Source organism: Tribolium madens, unplaced genomic scaffold (assembly GCF_015345945.1).
Source record: "Tribolium madens isolate multiple individuals breed KSU strain unplaced genomic scaffold, Tmad_KSU_1.1 Scaffold_91;HRSCAF=231;Tcas5.2_LG7, whole genome shotgun sequence".
Classification (NCBI taxonomy): Eukaryota; Metazoa; Arthropoda; class Insecta; order Coleoptera; family Tenebrionidae; genus Tribolium; species Tribolium madens.
In genome coordinates, this window is record NW_025401063.1 from 5,260,018 (window position 1) to 5,271,391 (window position 11,374).

The window sequence follows — 11,374 nt, forward strand, 5'->3', positions numbered from 1 at the left end:
TTCTTGTTCATTAATTTATTGTATCACGTGTTTGAACCGGACAGCTTTACAAAATTAGTTCTACTATATTTCATTTAAAATAAATTTCAATTTAATTGAAACGTTGCAATTAAATGAAGCGGAAAAAGATAAAATTCGAAATTTTTTCATATAAGGGATCAAGCAAATATTGGATAGATTAATTAATTATACATTTATGAGCTCCCGTTTCAAATGAGTTTTATGTGTTGGGTTGTGCAATAAAATCGGTTTTTCTGCCACCCGCTGCACCTAAATTAAAATTCGAATTTATTTTTTTCTATTTATCGAAAAATTGACGCATTTTTTCCAAGCACGTCCTCGCAAATATGAAACAAAAATAATTGCTTTGTGTCGCTTTAGAGAGTCTTCTTCCCAGACATCTTTATTAATATTTGTGTTTTCCGCTTTTCGTGGCACCAGCGACATTATCTTAATTTCCTCCGAAATCACGTGTTTCCGGAAAGTGGCTTCGTTTCTACGTTTCTGCATCAAATACGTCTACATCTAGTATCAACCTTTTGTAAAAAGCAAGAGTGCATTAAAACGAGACTGTCGCATTTTTTCCTCGTCCATTGGCTGCATTAGTAAAATGAAGAATTTCCCTACTGGCACTAAAAATGTGCGGCAACTTGGCTATAAACGACATAAGTCGCATAGACAAAAGCGAGGCTTGATGCAAAAGCGCTTTGATATTTAAAACAATAGTCTGATAATACGGAGAGCGCAATACCGACATTCTGCATTCTGAATAACATCAACGCCGACAGATCCGGCCTGAATAAAATTCAAGTGGTGGAGTGTTATTTCAAACCTCTGAACATAAAGCTGAATCCCTGCAACAATATTTTTAACCGTTTCGGAGTGTTTTGATTGTTTTTTTCGAGATACCAAGCGTTCAACTAAACTTTTGGTCAAAGTGGGCTGTGACTTTGAAATCAAGTTTTCAACATTGATGCTATGATAGTGACTGCTTCTCAGAATTGAATGACAATTGGCTTACAAAATTGTGACGTTTTTCGATAGTCAATGTTGCCAACTTAATTTCAAAGTCGCAGGCTACATTGATCAGAAATTGAATTGAATGCATGATATGAGAATTTTATTTCAATTTATTACAGAGTCTCTAGTAAAAAAGCGAAAATCCAAAAAATGTGATAAATAATCCTGTTGGTGGTGGTGAATTAGAATCGGTGTCTAACCTGTCAGTTGCTCCCCCTGCCGGGTTATAAAAAATACTCATCTCTGTAAATGTAGCCAATAAATAGAAAAAAAACACCCGCCAATCTAATGCAATCAGATAGGGTGTCGGGGAAAGCAATCTCCGATACTAGGGGCTGTACAAATCCAATAACAACCTGCAGTGTTCCAGGGACTCTTCCGGTGTGTCGCCATATCCTGTGTGTCTATAGAGCCGCACTACCACAACGGCAATCTTAAATGGCCCGGGGGCATTAACGCAACTATAACATTGATTTTGCCGCCGCCAACGTGGAGGCGGCGAAGAAGAGAGACCGCAAACGTGAATTAAAGGGTCTCCTCTCTTTCCTCCACTTTTACCTTGACACAGCTTCCGATCGTTTAAGTGCCCACCGAACAATATTTCCGGAACAACGAGAACACTTGTGAAGTGCGAATATCGTGGCTGTAATATAATACGGGATAAAAAGAAACTTGAAAAAAAGGAGCGCCCAACGTGGGGCTCGAACCCACGACCCTGAGATTAAGAGTCTCATGCTCTACCGACTGAGCTAGCCGGGCTTGAAAGAAAAAGTTTAACATTCGATATTTCACTACCACGTCTCATATTTTTAAACTCATTTTTATTATTTATCATTTGTAGATACCTACTGCAAAAAAGCAGAAAGTTTAATGTTTATAATTATCAAAAATTTAAAATTACAAAGTACAAAATATATTTATATAATTTAATAAGAAATAGATATTGAAATACAAAGTTATTTTTAAATTAATATTTGATTGACGTCATAATACTAAATTTTATACAAATAGTGCAAGATTTTAAGCGTTTATAAAATATTTGTGTTTATTAGGAATTTGGCAATTTCTCAAAAAATTTTGCAATTTCGCCAAGTCAGAGACATTATTAAAAATAACAAAGTATTCTAAATAAAAAAATGTGGAAGTTTACTAATTTACATCATTTGCTAAAGGTCATTAATCAAAAAAAAAGTATAAATAACGACACTAATACGAAATTATCTCAATTTCTCCTCTTTGCATTAATGATTAAAATTCTTCAGACAAAGTCAAATGAATGATATCTTAGCAAAAAACATTTTGCTTTTAAAGTTTACTAACATTTCTTAATTTAGTACTTTGACTTTCAAATAACACAAAAAATAACTAAATCAACTAAATCTATAGACTTTCCAAAATAACAAAAAAATGTTTTTAATAAAGTTTAGCGTTGAGTTGCGAGGAAGGAAATTGAAAATAAAGTGTCCATTTTCTGGAGTAAACCTGAAAGAATGCAGACATATTGAACAGTGCGGACCTGTAGATAGGCAATAGGCTCGGCAAGGGTGTGGTGTTTGTGGCCGCATTTTTAGACAAGGATACTACACAACAATTCACAATCCCCCATAATCGATAAAAAGAACAAATTCTTGTCCTAGCTTACTTACTGGGGAAAAGCACTCGACGATCATCCAATATTTACATGTTTTTAGGGTTATCAAGTATTCTTTACGGTCAACAGCTTATAGTAAAACGTACTGGTTGGGTTAGGTCTTGTTTTACAAGAGTTATCTCGCGTGGGATGACCGAGCGTTATCAACATTGCTTCGAATGCTTTGTCACTTTTTTTGACACACGGATGTTTAAGTTTTCGCAACAGTTATGACACAAATCGTAATTTTTTTCATGTACTTTCCTTCTTTATCAATAATAGCGGCTGTCAAACATTAAGTCAACCTTTGTTTATAATTGCATCATCTGAATAACTTCAATAAATTTACGAGAGAGAATCAAGGAACTTTGGTCGTATTTGTACAGGCTTTCGTTGAAATATTGATTTCAATTGGAGTTGGAAATAATCTCAACAATTATTATTCTGAAAACACTGAAAACCACTTAAATTTATTGCGCTCATAGCATGACTTTTCTACAACCACCCTAAAATCAAAGGTCCAAAATACCATAAAACTTTTTCCTCTATCAATTTTTGGCAATGACTTAAAAATAATCACAAAGTTAATATTTTTCCACGGGTTGCATACTTATTTTTTCCTGTCCTTGCTCTAGTTTATTTAACCCAGAGTAACGTTTGAAATTTTTTCTTGAAAATGTCGCCTCTTACTTTTCCTGTTATTTAGATTACGAAATATAATTTTAAAAAAATTCAAAAATTTTAATTTTGTATTTTTTTTCTCAACTTTTATTGCATCTTTTGTCAAAGTTTTTGTCACGATCAGTTGGTGGCTCAAATAAGCTATAATTAAATAAATTTCCACCAAACATCATCTTAAATATTTAAAACATCGAGAGAAAAATTAATCACTGTTTTATGAATCATTTTCCCATCTGTTTTTGAGATCAAACGTTCAGACCTCCATCCTGATTTTATAATAAACCCGAATATGCAGATGTAAGCTGCTAGGAATTATTCCGAAATGAAGTAATTTCGTTTTATTTCATCACGTCATCCCACGAGACAATGAGGATCTCCACAACTCTTCAAACTGTTACATATCCCATTAATTCCGACAGTGATCATAATATCGTTATTGTAGCAAACATGTGGAATTGAGTTACATTAATTTACAAAGATAGTGGGGATATTTTCCTCAGAATCCCTAACAATATGGACCAACTCCTTCCCTAGTTCCCCCATTCGTCGAGCGTCGTCGATTCCCGTTCCCGCGCAGATTAACACCAGCGTTGGGTTCTCGTTGTCGTTTCCTTTACGCTGCTATCAGTTCATCGCAAAACGTGGATAGTGTAGTGATAGAAAAATTGCAAATATTTCGAAATTTCCTCGCAAGTGATTGAGTGCACCTTAAGTCTTCAAGATTTACAGAGTGAGTTGAGCTTTTATGACCCAAAACCTTCCACTGTTTATTGTCACACATGGAGCTATTCGCTATTTGCTCAGTGTCCTCTTTGATAAACATTAGCGCGAATCCGGAGGGTCCAGGTAGCGATTTCCGTTATCAAGAGTAAACATCCGTTTAGTGTTTAATTTACGATCACTTTTGGATCTTGCACGCCACTGCCTGCAGCTGCTGCGTCCGTCAAATCCGTCGCAGGATGCGTTAAATATACGAAAAAATGCTGAAACATAAACACTTGTTGGAATGTGTGACAAGTGTTTAAAAATTATTCCGACTGGAGCAATTAAGATGCGTGTTGTGTCTATAATAAAGGATGAAACTTGCTGTGACGTCACTGGGTGGCAGTTTTTTCCTTTTTTCCTGGTATAAACGAGCACCATCCGGACTTGGTTTACTTAATTAAAATTTTGCCCACTTTGTAATGATGCCAACTCGGCGATTTCCGGTCGAGAGGGTGAAGGGAAGAAACCGCAGATAACGTCGATAAACAATTGATTGATAACGAAAGTATGCTATTATCAGTCAGGAAACGCGAGAGGAAATGGTTGAGATAAATTTGAGGTCGGTTAGTGATGACTTCCATGAAATGAACCAGTTAAATGATTTTCCCACCAGATTAAAAAAAATCAATAAGTTGTTACTAGAAACATCACTCAGCATTTATATTTTTAGACCGAAAAAATGTAACATTTGTATCAACAACCATATGTTTGTCATCATTGTGTAAGAGAATCATGTCGGCTATAGTCGAGTGTTTGAAAATTTCACCAATTTTCGACTCATCCGAGTCCATATCCTTGACGGAACCAATAGGGAAGTTGAAAGTTTTCGCAGCTATGTTTGCAAACCTGTCCTATTGCATTTCTTGCCCGATATTAATATCACGAAAAGTTTTACTGAAAGAAATTCCGAATTTAAACATTTCTAGATTTTACATAACTTTCCAACTTTGAAACTTTTAGAATTTATCGAAACAAATGTACAACATAACTTGATCTAGTGTTTTTTTCCTAGTTATTGCACATTATAAAACATCTGTGAATGTTTGTTCATTCATTTGTTCATTTTTAAACGAATCCATTACGCCACTAAAAAAATCTTTAAATTTCGATTGTTCGTTTGAAATTCATCCAACTCGCTTCCCCTGTTTCAATTTAGGGAGCTTCGAATGCAAAAATAATTCCGTATTGACTTTTTGTCAATACAGACATTAATAAAATTTTTGCACAAATACACGCGCTATTTATACCTTTGCTGTTACTTCCCATGTGCTGTTGATTTTTTATTAAATTCACATACCCACGCCGGGGAAAAACGATTAGATGAAGCATTTGCTGACCCATCCAGCTGATACTTCGCTTTCTTTGCATACTTATTTATAACGCATTTATGCTTCCTCGAATTTATTTACATCTGGAGCTGTCTATTTTTTATTTTCATTGCCTCGCCATTTGAATTTCATGGCCCAAATATGAAACGGTGGATCTCATAATCGAATAAATAGCCAGACAATGTTTTGTCAACGCTCAAATTCGTCGAAATGTTTTCATTACCAAGAAACCGAGAAACCCATTATAGGGATGCTGTTTTCGGAACTGTATTGGTTTCGGCGTCATTTTATCTTGTTTCATGAAATACATTAACATAATTTCTCAAAACTGAATAAATTTTGATGAAATCCGCTTTGATAAAAATACAGCTCGTAATCTGGTGCTTTGAATGAATTTCTTCATAGAAATTTTGGATGTATTGTTATTTAAAGTCGGGGACAATATTGTGGGGTCGCGGTGCCAGATCAGGGCTAACCTCAAGCAAATTCAAGGACCGCTGGTATGTCTGCTAGCGGTAGTTGCAAATTTGCCCGCTAACTCATTCTAATAAAGGAAACAATTACATTGTTGTCGGTATGTACAGAGGACTGTGCATAGTTTTGAGCAGAGTAGAGAGAGCCAGCACCGTTCTGATGCTACTGCCTGTGCTCTAATTAATAAATTCCGCCTGGAATGCGTTTGATTGTGAGGTTCTAGCAATGTATTTAGATATTGTTAGGTCGTTATTAATTGCAACCACCCTCTTCCAAGAAGACACAAAGCCAAGGCACGATCGCGATTAGCCGGATTTGCATAATTCTCCAACGGGATCAGAGTTGTTGGAGTTAGACCGACGTTTATGTCCTGATCAACATCCTCTCCATTCAATTATTCGCCGACATATCGCAGCGATTTTCCACCTGCTGAGCATTTTTCCCTACATTTGACTAACGGCAACACGAGTGACGCCATTAGTATTGTGAAGAACGCGAAAAATTGGTTACAAAGCGATCCAATAGGATTTGTTACATCGCATTTTGCATCTAACAAACCGTTGGGTTTTCTTGGGAGAGCAGCGAAATGAGGAGTAGACGATCTGCAAGTGCGGGCATCGGAGTGCGTCGAGGCGCTCCAAATAATTAAAACTTCCAGGATTTAAGCAACCAGCATGTGTGAAATTGTGAAAAGGAAGGCGTGCTCATTGCGATTCCGTCGTGTAAACTCTGCCGTTCATTAGAGTGTTTGTTCAACGTGTAGGGAAGGAACGGACCGTAGGGTAATTCATTAGCATGTTCAAACTAAACCAAGGGCCAAGTGAGCGAAGGGCAACTAGCCCTTGGAGTATCACTCGATCTATTCTTCTGTGAACAATACGGATGATTATGTCGATATCTGGATGGACCCTTGACCTCGATGCGACGACCAAGGTCTTTGTGTGTTGAGAAAAACTTGGGTTTTGTTATTTGAAGTGGAGTAATGTGCTGTGATATTCATCGGGGGCGACTCCTGAGGAGTTTATGAACACTGTCGCTACTCCGAGATCGATCCAGAGGAGTAGACAGGCGGGAGAGCGCCGGAGGCAGTATTCAAATAATAATGCAAGTCCCGAGGACCTGGAAAGAAAAATTAATGATGTTCTGAATCGTTACAGATTACAAGCCTAAGCTTCAGGTGTACTCTGGATGGTTTACGTTAGGACTCTCGAAGTGTATAGCCATCGAGGTTGGAATGCGGTTCTTCTGATAAGAGGGGTCAGCTCTCATTAAGCCATGACTCACATCACTTGATAATGGCGCCTTGTATGGCACAACTTGCACTTCGCTCTTTGATAAGCTACAAATTTCTATTGTCAGCTTACCAAGCCGTCTTTCATTCATCAAAACGCATTTTGCAACTTTAAGCAGATTAAAGCTCTCTACCCTCGGGATTAAATACCAAATTAGAAAATATATAGGAGAAAATAGCAAAATTCACCACATAATCCCCACTTTACTCTAAAAACGCAAAGTTTTTACTTCTCTCACAGCTTAAGAGTAAAGTTTTTTGCAGAGTTCGTCAACTTAATTTCACTTGAGTGGACAATACAAAAACTGCTGCAGTACCGAAGAGAGAGAAGTGATAACTTGGATTCTAGAGTAGTGATCTGGAGTGTCCTAGACTTGTTTTTTATATTAGTTACAACTTGTGAGTTTCTAACTTCACGAGGTGAGAAAAACGAAAAGCACGACCTTTTTAACAATTCGTTTTTAAAATCAATTTTACAAGTTGTTTTTAGATAAATGGTAAATGTATCGAATTTAATTTTCTGGTGACTAATCGAGAAGTTATTTTGAATAATTATTAGTATTAATAATTGTTATTAAAATATTCGGATAACAAATACAAGATTAGGAGTCAATTACTTATCGGTTTCTCGGAATTGTGATGTACCTTTAAAATATTGGTTTTATGTAAAATTTATCAGTGTGGAACTCCCCGGCGGACGTTGATACCGACAGTGAAGAGGGGCAATATAAATGACAGTTGAGTAAATAAAATAGAAGCGATTGAGATAAAAATTCGTATTCACAGCGTTCTGTCAGGCCTTGATCTATTGAAAAGCCCTGATTTGTTCAATTAGCAGCTGCTACACTTGAGACAAATTAAATCAAGAAAAAAATTAGTCAATTAGAGTAATTTCCGGGAAGTGAGATCCCCCCGAATCTCGTGAATTTGCCCCAGATCTAAATTTGTTTTCGTGCGAACTAATGTTCTCTTTTTGTTGCAGATTTGGCGTCGGTTTCCTGCCACAAAGGACGTTTGATTAAATGGCAAGTAGGTTTTTCGTGTGCAAAATATGGGCTATAATCTCTCGTCCCGAATAATCTCCGTTGATCGCGGTTAAATCGGTGCGATGTGTCTTAAAAAATGGCCCGAAATAAATTCAGTGGGCCCCTGATGCGGATGTAGCTCATTCAACTAATCATCAACTCAGCGGTCCATGTGCTCAGTTTCCCACCAAAACCCTCGTCGATTTCCCGTCGTGAAAAATTCCGTTTCGCACGTGTAGAAAGAAATCGAACAAGAGCATGCCCGTGCATATTTATAAAACAGCCCTTGCTTTCAATGGCCGTCCCGTCCGGCCCTGCTCCACTCGGAACAATAAAGAACTCCGTGCCAGATGTTCCTCAAAGTGTGTCCGCAAGGCTGCGATAACGCACTGATTTCTTTCGCAGCTGCTGTCGAGCCACAACAGTGTCTTGTGTGTGATCGCGTTGTGAGGACGCCGTGCGCGTATTTCTAATTTTGCCAACGACGTTGATTGTGACTTTGTTTTGACTGAGTGAGTTTGCTACTTTGTTAGCATCACGTGCGAAGCGCTGAGGAAGGTAAAAGACGCGATTTCTAAGGGATCGGTTCGACCTTCAAGCTACATACATCACTGTCTTTCTTATTTTCGCTTAGCGAATTACCTATTCAATCTTTTACACGTGTAGCTCTTCGTATTCCATTTAGAGAATTGGCTTCGGGAGTGGAAGAACCGGCGGACTGTTAAATTTTAAATATTGCCGTTACCGGGCTGAGTCGGGGGTTGTAGGCCATTTGCATCCGAGAGAAATTTCATTGAGAAAAAGACGATCTATTTTTAACTAGACGCGGAACCTGGTTACTCACTTGTATCATTTATTTTCGGACATTTACATTGAATCACCAAGACTCGATTAGATTTTATGGACGCGATGTAATCAAATTGTTACTAGTAAACCCTGTCATAAATTCCACTGGGACTATTTATGACTTCTTGTACATGCTGGTCATATTCCTGGAAATTCAATTATAATATTGTGGAGTTCGTCACATGACTGGTTTCAAAGCATTCACGTGACTGCTTTCAACAAATGAAAAATACTTTTTGTGCACTATGTTGGAAATATTGTTCCTTCGCCACTACTAGACAAAATATTAATCAAAAAATCAAGAAAACGCACAAACTCGTTGCCACAATTTCTTACTTTTGACGGTGTTTAGAAAAAAAGATGTTTAAAACTCGCTAGGAAGAGCGCCAATACAAAAAATTAATTGAAATGAAACTTAACATTTCAACAGTGGCTGTTTTGAACAAAAACAATCTTTAGGAAGCTCTCATTATAATTTTTCTTTTTTTTTCTGGGAATAGGAATTTTTAATACACAATAAACGCGACAGTATACAATATGCGTGTTGTAAAAAATGCTGCTAAAAACTTCCAATCATAATATTTGCACATTATTGCAAATAATAAACTGAAACAGGTGGCCATATTGAATTTTTGTGAGTGATACTTTTGTTTTACTACGTATACATAACAAAACGAGGTAATTTACGACTGATGTAGCAACATTTTAATCTGTTCTGTACGTTTATGCCTAAATCACAAATCGAGCGATTTATGTTTTTGCTTTATTTTTATTCTTCTGTAAATTGTGACATTTGGGTTGATTTGAAATTAAAATTCGGTAGTGTCCGAGTGTTGCTTGTTTAATTCATTGTATTCTATTTTAAAATTTGTTGATGGTAGTACTGTTGGATGGCACTACTACTGAATATGCATCATGCAGACGTCACCTATAGGGTCGCACCGATCGAGGAAACATCAATATTCTATTAGTTTGACCCCGGGATTTTTGTGACCTCTATATTATTTCGTTGTCCTTGTCTTGGGGGTCAAAGGGCCGCTATTGTGTTACCCGTTCCAGCAGTCAGTGTCATTTTTAGCTTCGGAGGGGTTAGTTGGTGGTGTAATTATTGATAAGTAAACGGAAATGTGATCGTGCGATGGCATCTTTTTAACGGCGTCGGTCGCGGCCTTTTTTCGCGCTCTTTGATCTAATGGCTCTTGTAATGGTGCTCTGACTTTATTATGGCAATTCAGTTATACAGGGAAGAAGCGCTGTGTCCGACAACTTCTTTTGACGAAACAAACCCAATTTGCATGACAGCACGATCTAGAATTGTTCCGTCTGGCCTAACACTTTTACGGACCTTTTAGGGCGACTTTCGTTCGAACGGGATTAGGGGGTTCACACTGACGTCCATATTGCCATTTCGTTTTCCGACCGTTGCGGTGGCCGATCAAACGCGCATTTTATATTTTCATAACGGGGATTTTACATTTTTGAGATTTGAGATTTTCAACCTGATTTGCCATGAATCGAGCGAAATAATCGAACATTGCAGATTTATTCAAAAAAAAATCTAATATTTTGGTTGAAATTGTTGACTTTGCGAGGTTAACGTTACATTAAATGTTGTTTTAATTGCTACAGGATTTTCGATTTGCCTCAGAAGCGCGTGCTTTGTGCGACATCCATTTCCATTGATGACTTTTATTTGATGAAACATTTAATTAAATTGTGTATTGCGGTTCCAAACTATAAAATACAACAATAATTCTAAATTACAGTGTTCACACTACTGGTACAATGACAACGGAATATGATGGTGTTATAATATCGTCGTTTCAACGAACAACAAATATGTCTCTGAATTCCTGGCACTTTGTGCTTTAGTGACATTCTGCACGTGATGTCTCAACAAATTGTTTTTACGGTATGTTTAGTGTTATTCCCAACTCTACAACCTAATAAATTGCAAGTGCTCGCTGAGTATTATTTAATTTAGTTTGTAAAGTTATTTGACCAATGCTGAGTAGATTTTGCAGAATGAATGTAGTAAAACATTTATAGCTGTTTTCCAGTGAAACCACAATTTTCAACATTCAACCGATTAGTTTTACAATAAATAAATCGGAATTAATCATAATTAGGCTTATTTATTTATTCTAGACAAACTACAGAATAACATTGAAAATTGGTTTTATCCTCTTGGGAAAACAAATAGTGCAAATTTGCCGTTTTGTAGCTATCAAATTTATTATGAAATGCTATTTCCGCGAACATTTTACTTTTCCAGCACTTGTAATCGCATGATTTTCTTACAAAATCCAAAAAA

General features: G+C 36.9%; 1 non-coding gene across 1 annotated transcript; it reads right to left on the bottom strand.

Moving 5' to 3' along the window:
* Positions 1-1,706: 1,706 nt before the first annotated feature.
* Trnak-cuu lies at positions 1,707-1,779 on the bottom strand. Its single transcript has one exon. It is a non-coding gene; the product is annotated as a tRNA-Lys (tRNA).
* Between the last annotated feature and the right edge of the window lie 9,595 nt (positions 1,780-11,374).